Source organism: Salminus brasiliensis, chromosome 5, assembly GCF_030463535.1.
Source record: "Salminus brasiliensis chromosome 5, fSalBra1.hap2, whole genome shotgun sequence".
Classification (NCBI taxonomy): domain Eukaryota; kingdom Metazoa; phylum Chordata; class Actinopteri; order Characiformes; family Bryconidae; genus Salminus; species Salminus brasiliensis.
Genome location: NC_132882.1, coordinates 28,127,369 through 28,139,650, shown reverse-complemented (window position 1 = coordinate 28,139,650; position 12,282 = coordinate 28,127,369). Strand labels below are relative to the sequence as shown.

General features: G+C 43.5%; 1 protein-coding gene across 2 annotated transcripts in view; it reads right to left on the bottom strand.

Annotated features, from left to right (window-relative positions):
* The window catches only part of tsnare1 (T-SNARE Domain Containing 1), a 196,207-nt gene that overhangs the window by 159,662 nt on the left and 24,263 nt on the right, over window positions 1-12,282 (bottom strand). The window lies entirely within an intron of this gene.

The window sequence follows — 12,282 nt, the reverse complement described above, 5'->3', positions numbered from 1 at the left end:
CGTTGATGTTGGACATCAGTCAACTATGCTGCAACTGACTAGTGTGCTCGCTTACTTATACATGCAGCAAAACCTGTCCCAAAGGATGTTAAAATCTCGAAAATCAGTAACTTTGTGGGATCTTCAAGAGCTGTGTACCGAGAATAGCATAACAGTGGTGCCCCATGGGCCACTGATGCCAGAGGGCAACAAGGGTGATGGCGAGTGGTCCAGAACAATGGACGATCTTGCTAATGTCATCTGAGCCAAGGGTGGCTAATCCCACTAATAGGCCAGTGGTCATAGCATTCCATACACAATGCAATGAGATACTTCGATTTGTAAATTCCAGCTAAGAAAGCTGGGCCAGAGTGCAGGGTCAGCCATGTTACGGCTCTGAGACAGACAATCTACGGCATAACTGTGCTTCGCTAACACTGGAGAGCAGCAGATCACCACCAGACTGCTAGACATCCTGCCTGAGGCCTGATCTAGGGAAGGGGGGAGTTAAAAGCGTAGTGTGAAGAAGTGAAAGACTAATTTGTGCTAGGCTACAAATTCATCATCTATCTTTAGCAAACTAACCACACACTGTGATGCTCTGTGCTATCCAGTACAATTTGGGAATAATTACAGGTACAATGTTCTTGTTGAGTGCTGGAAACAAAGCTATGCTATGCAATGCAATGCTGAGCTATGTTATATGTATATATGTTATATCCATAAATATCATGTTATATCCATGTGAGCCATCACGGTGCCTCAGTATAAAGCAGCCGATCATATCAGAGCTCATCAAATTACTCATGATCTTACCATGAAAGAAAAATCAGCGTGTTTAATTCTTAAGTCCAAATAACAGGCTTGTAATTGGGCTTGGAAAAAAAAACATCCAGACATTTTTCACCCCAAACAAGTCCAAATAACAAGGTTGTAAATGTTAAAAGTGCGGTCTGAAGAAGCGACAGGCTAATCTGTACTAGGCTAAAAGCTAACTCTAGCCAACCAGCTTTATCATCTCTCTTTAGCTATGTTAATTCCATGTGGGCCATCATAGTGCCTCAGTATAAAGCAGCCAATCAGATCTAATCAGATTAAAAAAATCAGTGTGTCCAAATAACAGGCTTGTAAATAGGCTTGAAAAACCCCATCCAGGCAGTGACTTGGCTTTGTAAAGTAAAATACAGAATAAAGACCACCTTTAAACACCTTTCAATACAAGGGCAAAGTGGCTCCAAACTGCTGACCGGCAGTGCTGCTGAACTTATAGCAGATAAATTCAGAAATGGGACAGTGTGAAATGTTGAGGCCTGCGGCTGGTGGTTCTAATGTATCTGACCTGTAAAAGTTGTGGGGTTTGGTGTGTGCGAATCGAAGAGGAGGATGTGCCGCCTAGCGTGGTTAACAGGGTCTCCATGTCAAACAGCATTCATTAGCAGCACAGGAGAGGTGTGAAAGGACGGGGGGCATCTGTGACACGATTTAACCCCAACACTTCCGTGTGTGTGTGTGTGTGTGTGCGCACAAGTGTGAGCATACACAAGACATTCTCATATTCGGCCTAAGAGTGAGTGTCTATGTGCCAGCATTAATTAAATCCCTTGTGAAACAATGACAGTAATCATGGCTTTAAATAGACAGCGCTATCTTCCCTTCTACATATTGGATTACCCAATTATCCAGTGTGGAGCAGGAGCAGGGCGAAACGTGTGAGATGTTGTTGAAAAGGTTAAATAATACATCGAGAGCATGTTTGTGCCCTCCAGGCAGCATGTGCTCAGCTAACGTGGGGATGTCTGGGTGTCAGTCTTTAGCGGCTTTAGTGATATCATCACCCACATCACCACCAGCATGGCACATACACATACACACACACACACACACACACCCTCAAATGTCATCCTCTAGCATTTACATGACCTCAGCTCCAGCCTGAGAGTCTGAGTTAGCCTTAAAAGGTGTCCTGGAGAAATATCATCAAAGGTATTTGTGTTCAGCTTTTAACAATTTACGGTACTTGACGGGACTGCACAACATGATGCTTGATCACTATAACAATATCCTTTGTAATATTGTTAATAAAGAAGGCTGCAATATGGAAATGAGCCCCCTAACCAATCCCAGTGAGTTTTACTGTGGGCTCAGGTTCACGTTAGTATAAATACAACAAAAGGAACAAAAAGAACGAAGACATGCTTCCCTGAGCACTGCACCAAACCTGACATTGCTTATTTTGATAGTTCATTGTTGGGCCGCTCAAAAGTACCTTCCGAAATGGTCAAGCAAGAATCCCACTGAACACTCTCTCTACCAATTTAAGGTGATCATAAAGATGCTTTGGGGAAACTGGGTTCTGTTATCTTCTGTTTTTCTCTTTTACAATCACACCAGGGTGAACTTTGTACAGCACAGTACACACTAATCAGAGAACTGTTCTTTCAGAATAACACTGGGGTGTACTGATGGGTATACTGGGTTTTGAATGGGCTCCCCAAACCAATATAATTAAAGGGGCTAAAGAAAATATATCAATATGAACTGCATAAACTCACCCACATATGTTTGGGCAGCCCTGGTCAAAATATCTGTTAATGTGAATTAAAAAGATGACCTGATTTTCAAAAGGAATAAAGTTAATACTAGAAGCGCCAAGCTCTGGTCATCTGACCGCTCTGACTACCAGCTAGAAGTGCAATGTGCACACATTTTAGCATGGTTTAGTGGTCAAAATACTGCTGGGTCTCTATACAAAGAAGCTGTTACTGACATACAATGCTAAATGATGCTTCCTTTCATTCAATTCCATGTAGATCCTTGGAGATTATTTCATTCTAGCCTTGTTTTGAATGACGACAGATTGGCAGATTGCAGATTTGGATAGTTTAATTGCTGCATGACTGTGTATAAGCTATATACCAGACAAATTCAATGTAATAAAAGTACATTTAAATATTGTACAAACTGTTTATTGAAGTATAGGTTTTGAAAAATATCACTGTAATCCCAACCCCCTTCTTAAAAGCTCTCTTCAACCTTGGCTTTTTTGTAATGAACGTTTTACCTTTTCTTTACTTTTTATTTCTTTTTTATAGATAAAATATACAAAATTACAACAAACAGTACTATGCTATCCCTTTTAACATCCACCCACTCCCGTCTCATCCCATCAAACTACCACAAACATACCCATATATACAAATACACACATAGTCTAACACTTCAATTCCATCCAGCCATATTCTGATTGTAGCTCTACTCTACTCTATTAACTTTTTTTTTTAACAGCTCAGGCCTGCCCACCATAATTTACCTACTCTGCCTCTGTCAATACAAAAGGTAAAACAAGTTGTAGAGCTGGGCTCATTGGGATTTGTATCAGTTAATGAACAACCTCAGGAGATACAAGCTGAAGGTTTTGCCATGGTCCTCACAGTCCCCCAATCTTAAAAGATAAGGGGACGCAAGATGGCACCAGGATCCTACAAACCGTCTGCAAGGAAAAATGACCCTTTTTCACTATCCACAGTAACAGATATTATGACCAGTGGTGCCCAAACGTTTGCATGCCACTGCACATGAATGACAGAGAATATAGATCGTCGAGAAGCATCTCCTGTGGTGGTGTCCCTGAGGGAGCAGGTTAGAAATGAACTGAAGGTGGTAGAGGAGGGGTTCTAGAAGGCTTGCACCATGCAGGAGACAGTACACCAGATTAGTTCTGCCACGTGATCAAATAATCACATCAATTTTTGCAGAGAAGAAGGATTAATTACTTTTGGCGGCCGATAAACAATTTCTGTGCTTCTTGATTTTAAGCCCAGCTGGTGGGCTCCTGCCTCGCGCCTTTTTCTCCTTCTCCTTCTCTCTCTCACACATGGAAGTGCAAAAAGCATCATCCCTACCCCAGTTTTCACACATGCAAGATGCATATGCCTCCATATGAGTATGTACTGAAACGTGAAACAGTGAACCCATTGGAGTTCTCCAAGATCCAAAACGCCCAAACACGTCTGTTGCACGCCAGTGTGTCCAATAAATTCTTACATTTCCACTCCTCCTAGAGAATAAAGTCGAGAACACTTTTGCTTAACTCTACATGTGGTGCAGAAAAACTTCAAACCATCATTAGAAAAGAACAGGAAACCTGATGACTGGACACACAAGTCACTGGATTCTGAATAAACATCCACGGGGAATCCTGAGGGAGATGGATTTCTGATTTTTGAGAACTAAAATAAATGATTTCTGTTTTTTTATTTAATGGAATCATGATTATAAGTACTGAAGTACTACTCTTTCTTTGTTGTTGAGTTTCATTTGGAAACAAAAGGGTTAAATTCTCCAAAAACAAACAAACAAAAACAGGAGAAACCATGCAGAGGAGCCTGGTCTCGTATGACTGGACACTAAACTGCCCGATGGCATTGCAAAGATGGTCACAGAGTGAACAGACTTGCTTCCAAGGTCTTTAGATACAGCCAACTAAGCTCTCCCACTGACTGACCAGCACCAGCTTTAGACTAACCATCAGCAGAATCAGAAAATGACGATGAAATCATCCAGTCATGTCTGACCACAACTGGTCTTCTGGAAGTCCAAGTCTAGATGCATCACTGGGGCTCGACAGGGAACACACAGCAAGCAGCGGCCTAATCAGATTCCACTCCAAATGTCTGCAATGAAAACCAGCAGCTTTATGGCAGGGCTCTTTACTGAACTAACCACTGAATAACAGCAAAAATCTAAATGCTAATGTGTTTTACGAGCTTCAAGCGTTGTTAGCTTAGTGCTTAGAATCCAGTAGGAGAGCTAGCAGAAATTAGCATTATGGTAGAGGTGTTTTTTCCTCAGTCATACTCTGTATTTTTCTGCAGAACATTTTTTTATTAATTTTTGAAAATCTGTCAAATTAATTTATTTCAGAATCGAGGCTTTTTTTTCTGAGGGATACATTTGTGGTAATACATTACCAGCGTAGTGATGAGTTATCAGACACAATTATGCATGGATACTACTGTGGAGTAGAGTGGCAATGACAGAGGCACCATTCTCCCTATTACAAGTCAGGGTACCACCAAAATGGAGCTGAAACTAGCAAGTCGAGTTGGAGCAGATGACTTTTCTGACCGGAAAACATTTATTTTGATGGATTTTGTGTGTTAACTGACTGTCCATTTCAGAATCCACAAAACCAACACAAAATCTTAGAGTACCCCGTTCAGCCATCACCTGTGATCCTTCTATATAAATTCATTAACAGCACCAGTACTAGCCCCTCACTACTCACTGCCCCCGAGTCCCATTAATGCAATATTCCTGCGTAATGCCGAAGTACACTTCAGGTCACATTTGACTTGACTCAGTAACTCGGAGTACTCCGAGTAAAAGACGGCTCATTACTCAGAGAGTTCAGTCTGTACATCAAATCAGCCAGACCCTGCGGCCGTCTCCAGCACGGACACACGCGCATGCGCGCCCACACGTCCAGCCATCCTGTCCTGTCTGACGTCATGGACCCTGGGCACAGTGACAGACACGCCAGTCATCTCTAAAGCTGAGCCGCTGATTAACGCAGGCTGATCAGTGTGTCACTCTCACTTAGGCCACTCTCTATCCCTGCCCTGCAGTACACAAACGGCTGAGCCTCATACAGTGGGGGTGGGGAGATGGAGAGAGTGGCGTGTGTGCAGGCAGACTTGTGAGGCGAAATAAAATTTTGATTCTAATAACAGCAGTGGATAATGCTGACAGTCACACTAAGCATAGGTTCTTTCTCCTTATTTCTCAGAGTTAAACTGAAAAATCCGTCTCCTTTATGGAAATCACGGTCAGTTAGTAAAACTAGGCACTAGGGTGCAGCCTGTCAGAGTAAAGCAAGCACAGAGAAGGAAGGCCTTGAGCTCTGCACACACTACTGCTCAGAAGACTGGGTTTAATTAGGGGTATCCCAATCTGATCCAGTGGACCTGCATCAGATCCAATCTACATATATTAGAACGGACTGGGTATTGACTATTAGAAGCCCTATCCAGTTCTGATTCGCTCCACAATGCCCCATTACTCTACTCCATCTCCTCAACATCCTATTACTCCACCCCATCTCCTCAATGTCCTTTAACTCCACCCCATCTCCTCAACGACCTATTACTCCACCCCATCTCCTCAATGCCATATTACTCCACCCTATCTCCTCAACGCCCCATTACTCCATCCCATCTTCTAAATGCCCCGTTCCTTCACCCCATCTCCTTAACGCCCTATTACTCCACCCCATCTTCTAAATGCCCCGTTACTCCATCGAATTCCTCAAAGCCCCATTCCTCCACCCCATTACCTCAGCAACCATTTCTTCACCCATTTCCTCAACGCCTCATTACTCTAGCCCATCTCCTCAATGCCCTATTATATTAGTCCATCCGTATCCTCAACGCCCTATTTCTCCACCCCATCTCCTCAACGTTCTAGAACTCCAGCCCATGTCCTTAACACCCTATTACTCACCCCATTACCTCAACACCCATTTCTTCACCCATCTCCGCCTCATTACTCTAGTCCATCTCCTTAACGCCTTATTATATTACTCCCCCATCTATTCAACGCCCTATTACTCTACCGCATCTTTTACACGCCCCATTACCTCAACACTCATTTCTTCATCCATCTGCTCAACGCCTCATTACTCCACCTCCATCTCCTCAACATCCTATTACTCCTATTATTCCACCTCCTCAACACCCTATTACTCCACCTCAACATCCTATTACTCCACCTCAACGTCCTATTACTCTACCTCAACGTCCTATTACTCCACCCCATCTCCTCAACGCCCTATTACTCACCCCATTACCTCAACACTCATTCCTTCACCCATCTGCTCAACGCCTCATTACTCCAGCTCCATCTCCTCAACATCCTATTACTCCTATTACTCCACCCCATCTCCTCAATGCCCTATTACTCCACCTAAACCCTATTACTCCACCTCATCTCCTCAACGCCCTATTACTCCCCCCATTACCTCAACACTCATTTCTTCACCCATCTGCTCAACGCCTCATTACTCCACCTCCATCTCCTCAACATCCTATTACTCCACCCCATCTCCTCAACGCCCTATTACTCACCCCATTACCTCAACACCAATTTCTTCACCCATCTCCTCAACGCCTCATTACTCTACCCCATCTCCTCTACACCTTATTATATCACTCCACCCCATCTCCTCAACATCCTATTATTCCACCCCATCTCCTCAATGGCCCATTTCTCCCTAGCTAACACAGGAAGGGACTGATAAACACATAACAGCTCAATATGGGACAGCGAATACACCGGATAGTGAATACACAGGAGTTTGATGCATGCTCTGGCCAAACGCGTCCAAGTGCAGCATAATTAGATGATGAATCTCTCTGAAAAAGAGATCTCAGAGGCGTGCTTTGTGTTCATGGTCAGGAATGGAAGGCTACTGCACCTTTAAAACTAAAATCAGCATAAACACTGTCCCGGAAATCAGCACCTATCTGTCATCAGCTGGAAAGTTGCCCTAATATGCGAAAACCATGGAGAAGTCATGCATCTATTCTTAATTCAAAAACACATTGTGTGCACTTGTTCCTTTGCATTTATTCTTGTGCAGGGGCAAATTACTTTGGTCATTGTGCATTTAATGTGATAGTACGTCAGCATTTAGGAGAGGCTAATTGGAACTCACTTTAAATGAGCTGGAGTGCTCTTCAAGCAGGCCTTAGAAATCACGCTCATTGTTTTCATGGAGTGAGAATTATGGGGTCAATTATGCATCCAAGATGGGCATTATGTAACGGAATATTAAGCACCTTTTCAGACAGAGCGAGTGCGGATAAATCTGGGGTGTGCTTGTGTGAATGAGAGAGAGAGTGGGGGGAGGGAGGGAAGGGCTGGGGGGGAGGGTGGGGACAGTATTTATATTTACTAGGGCTGCACAATATATTGCTCATGATTACGGCAATATTAGTCTTTGCCGTACTGGCAGTGGCAGTATGTAAATAAGCCTCAGTGCACTCATATGGGAATTGTGGGCTTATGTCAGCTTAAGTTATACAGAGTAGTCCACCTCAATGCTCTTGTCTAAACATTCACCATAAATGCCACAGGGCCCAGAAAGTCTGAGACCACTAGTCAAAGCTCATTGTTACAAATTACACCAATCAGCCAAAACATTAATGCCTAATATTGTGAAGGTCCACCTCGTGCCACCAAAACACATGAATGGACTCCACGAGACCTCTGAAGGCGTCCTGTGGTGTCTGGCAGCAGAACCTTAAAGTTTTGTATCTTGTGACGTGGTCACATCAATGATCACCAACCTTCGTTTCGCTGATGGTAGTTCCACAAAATTGGACACTTTCCAGTTTGGTAGGCCGCCTGGATACCATCTTAAGAGCTTATGGAATGGAAACCAGAGTATAAAAGATCAAACTGTTAACCAACACAACCAATAGCATCACCAGTTACCAGTGTCTGGTACTTAGGATGGATGACCTCAGATGAAAGTGCAGAACCTGAAGGCCTTGCTAGAATAGTGCAAACAGCAGCAGCAGCAGCATTAGCATGACTCAAGCTCATCTGATATAACAACAACAACAACAACAACGACAACAGCAGCAGCAGCATCTCCTTCAATTCCAAAGGAAGGCTGATGCAATCCCTTATCTAGTCAATTTCCTTGCATGCATGCGGAACCCTGACCCTCACAGCGGACCTACAGAGAAGAGGTCAGATTATGCATATGATGTGGGTGATCTGAAGCATCTCATTACCAAAGGACATCATCATCAATGACCAGGTCTCATTGCCAAACCACCACAAAAGCTACTGGCACTCATGATGACCTTCTCACTGTTCAAAAACTAATCATTAGGCCTTGCAAAGACCATCTTGCAAGGTACAGTGCCAGGACGAAGAAAGCAAGGCAGATCAAAGAACGTACGACATCAAATAGTGGACAGACGTGGACTTCAATGGCCCTCAGGCAGCAGCAAGGAACGACTAAAGGTGGAGAATGGGCCCCAACGACCCTCTCCTGGGTTAAGGGTTTGATGGTGATGAGAATGAACCCCACCACATCACCATACTAAGAATGAATCAAAACAAAGAGGCAAGTGCTGATTTTTAAGCGAGGCCGGGAATAAGGAAAGGCAGATGTGCGTATGTGTAATGCAAAAAAGGGTTACGGGGTCAAGGAATGGAAAATATGTGGTCAGAAGGACCTGAGGATGCAGGCTAGCGTTAAATACAGCCATCAGAAAGCAGGCGGGCCTGTGAATGGCCATGGGGAGGCTGACAGCACGCCTCATCCCTTCCACTCACTCTCAATTGGTCCCCTCATCTCCCCATTATCACCACAGAGAGGCTTAGCACAGCATGAGGGAACACAGCCACTGAGCGGAAAGAAACCGCAGTTAAGGACACTGTCACCACCACAGCAGCTACATCCTCGTCTTACTGCACACACACACACACACACCAAAGTATGATTTCTGCGATGTAGAGAACATGGACAGAATCACTGAATTGAGGCAAGCCACCATACTACTACCTTAAGTGCGTATGTGTAGACCACATACTACGTCAATGTGGATTCAGTGACCTATACCACAGCAAGGCCTGTAATCCTCATCCTTGCAAAAACGACCATTGCTTTGCATGGCACTGTACCCATAACTCCCACTGTACAGAGGCCTAGTTTTAAATATTTTCAGACAAAACTGGCCTTCCCCACTGGATATGGGAATGTGATAAGTAGTAGACAGTCTAATGCATTCAGTTCTGTCAGTAAAGTACCAACCAATGGAAGCGAACAAATATTAGTAATTAGACAACTTAACGATTACCGTTAACTTACAGATTACGATAACGTTGGCTATATGTAATCTAATCATGCAGAAATATAGAGGCTGCGGTGGCTCAGTGGTTAGAGCACCAGGTTACTGATGACATGATTATGGGTTAAACATCCAGGTTGGCCAACTATCACTGTTGGGGCCCCTCAGCAAGGCTTTTATTCCCCTCTCTGCTCCCTGTGCTCCGCAGTGACGGCTGCCCACTCCTCCGGGCACGCCTGCTGACTGCTGCCTGTATTTGCTCACTACTGTGAATGAGTATGTTTAGTGGATGGGTCAAAGTGCCTGAGGACTGCCCATTTATATACGCACACACAGTAACAGATCCAAACACAGTTCATACACAACATTGCCTAAAGGTTTGGCCATCAGTTGTGAGATATCTAACCTGCAAATGACCTGTTATATAATCCTGATTGTAGGGGTGGGGGAAAAAATCCCATGGACATTAACGATTCTGAATCGATTCACAATTGTCTGAAGGTTAATTGATAACCTAAAGTTGTCCAAACGCAAAAGGCGTAACTCAGAGGTGTGGAACTGCAGTGCCGGAAAGTCTGTGGCGAACAAATAACAGACTCACAAGATGGATGAGCGAGAAATCTGACCAGCACTCTTTGCATTAAAAGGTAGTGTATGGAAGCACTTTGGCTTACAAGAAGGCCCCGAACAAGATCCACACTATATGCCATTTGTGTCATACACAGCAAACACCAGAAACTGGTTGCTTTGGTTGCTGCCAACTGAAAGACCATTGAAATCAAAGAGATGTCCAAGCTTCCCCCCAACTTGGAAAGGGCGATTTGTGTCCGTATTCAGTCACTGAAAACCAGAGATACAGCAGCGTGCCATCTTAAGATATTTTACTGACACAGTGACCCCAATACTCTACAATGAGACCAAAACCATGGAATCAATGAAAAAAACAGTAGGGTAGGGTGGCTATAACATTGCTGTAGAAACCTGTGTCACTGTAACCGTGCATTTTATCACAGATGAGTGGCAGCTAGCGTCTCATGCTCCCAAAGAAGAGCAGCAAACGAAAGCCACATTGTACATGTAGCGGAGGGAGTACAAAGTTACTGATAATGTCTCCAACATGGTTGTTGCTCTTGAACTAGGTAAATTCTCAATTTGCCAAAAACCCGGCCTCTCAGCGAGTGCTCAAGTTGCTCGCTGGTTCAAGGCTACTAAGGAAGATCAAGAAATCTGTCTGTGTTATTGGATTCATCCTTAATGTAGAAACGTAGTGGACTTTATAATGTGTTGACATCAACACAGCACCAACAATAAGCCCTGTTCTACATGGCAAGAGGTCAGGAAATGTACAGTACATCATCTTTATCAAAGCAGCTCAAGCTCTTCAAGGTTAGGATTATTAGCAGTGTGCGTCACATCACATCCTATCAATCATACTAATCATAGGGTACGAAGACCCATTCAAGCAGCTTTCTCCTTTCCAGCTTTAACCACGTCAGTCAATTAAACTCAGTAAACCTACAGCATTGATATGGATGAAATACAAGTTAGATGATGATGATGATTAGTCATGGCTGTGATGTCACAACCATGACCATATTTACATACACCAGCCATCATTCAACCATTGAAGCTCGCCCTGTCAAACTGAGGGGATGAGGGGTGGTTAATGCAGTCAAGCTACAAGACCAGCAGTAATCTGTAGTCTGTAAGTTACTGGAGTGTGTGGTGGAAAAGGTATTGAATGCTGTTGCTGGGAGCAGGAAAAATCACTGCTTGGCCACCCGACGGACGAAGACATCTGAAATAAGCCGCTGACATTTACTTTTTTTGGCCATAAGAATTTCCAACTTAACTGCTGGTTCCACATTTCGCTGCTTTTTGGATGACCAAGCAAGTCACTGAAAGTATTAGAGAGCATTAGAAAGTATTAAAGGCACAGTAACAAAGACAGCCTGTTTAATCCTGGCTCCTCGTTCTAACAGGAAGTGAGCGCTGAAATGTGCCATTACATTGTTCAGAGACTTCCAACGTGGCTTTACTGAAAAAGCAGATCTGTCAGCTAATAGCCTGAGACACGACCTACAGTAGACAGCGTCATGGTTTAGTGTTTCCTCATAAATAGTGATGTGAAAATGGTCATTTTGGGCTCACGGACCATAAAAATACTAAGACTTATAGCGTACATAAACAAGCTAATGAATAAACATGTCCACCATGGCCCCTTAAAATTCAAATGTGGTTGGAAGTTTAAGTACACACTTCATTGATATGAATGTCATAGTAATATTTGGCTTCCAGGGATTTCACAAACTGTTTTTTAGTTTGAAAAAGTTTTATGTTTGTTTTTTGTGGGGTGGGTTATGAAATCAACACAGGGTCAATATTACACATATAGGGTCTAACATATGCATAGAAGACACCTAATATTTGGTTAAAT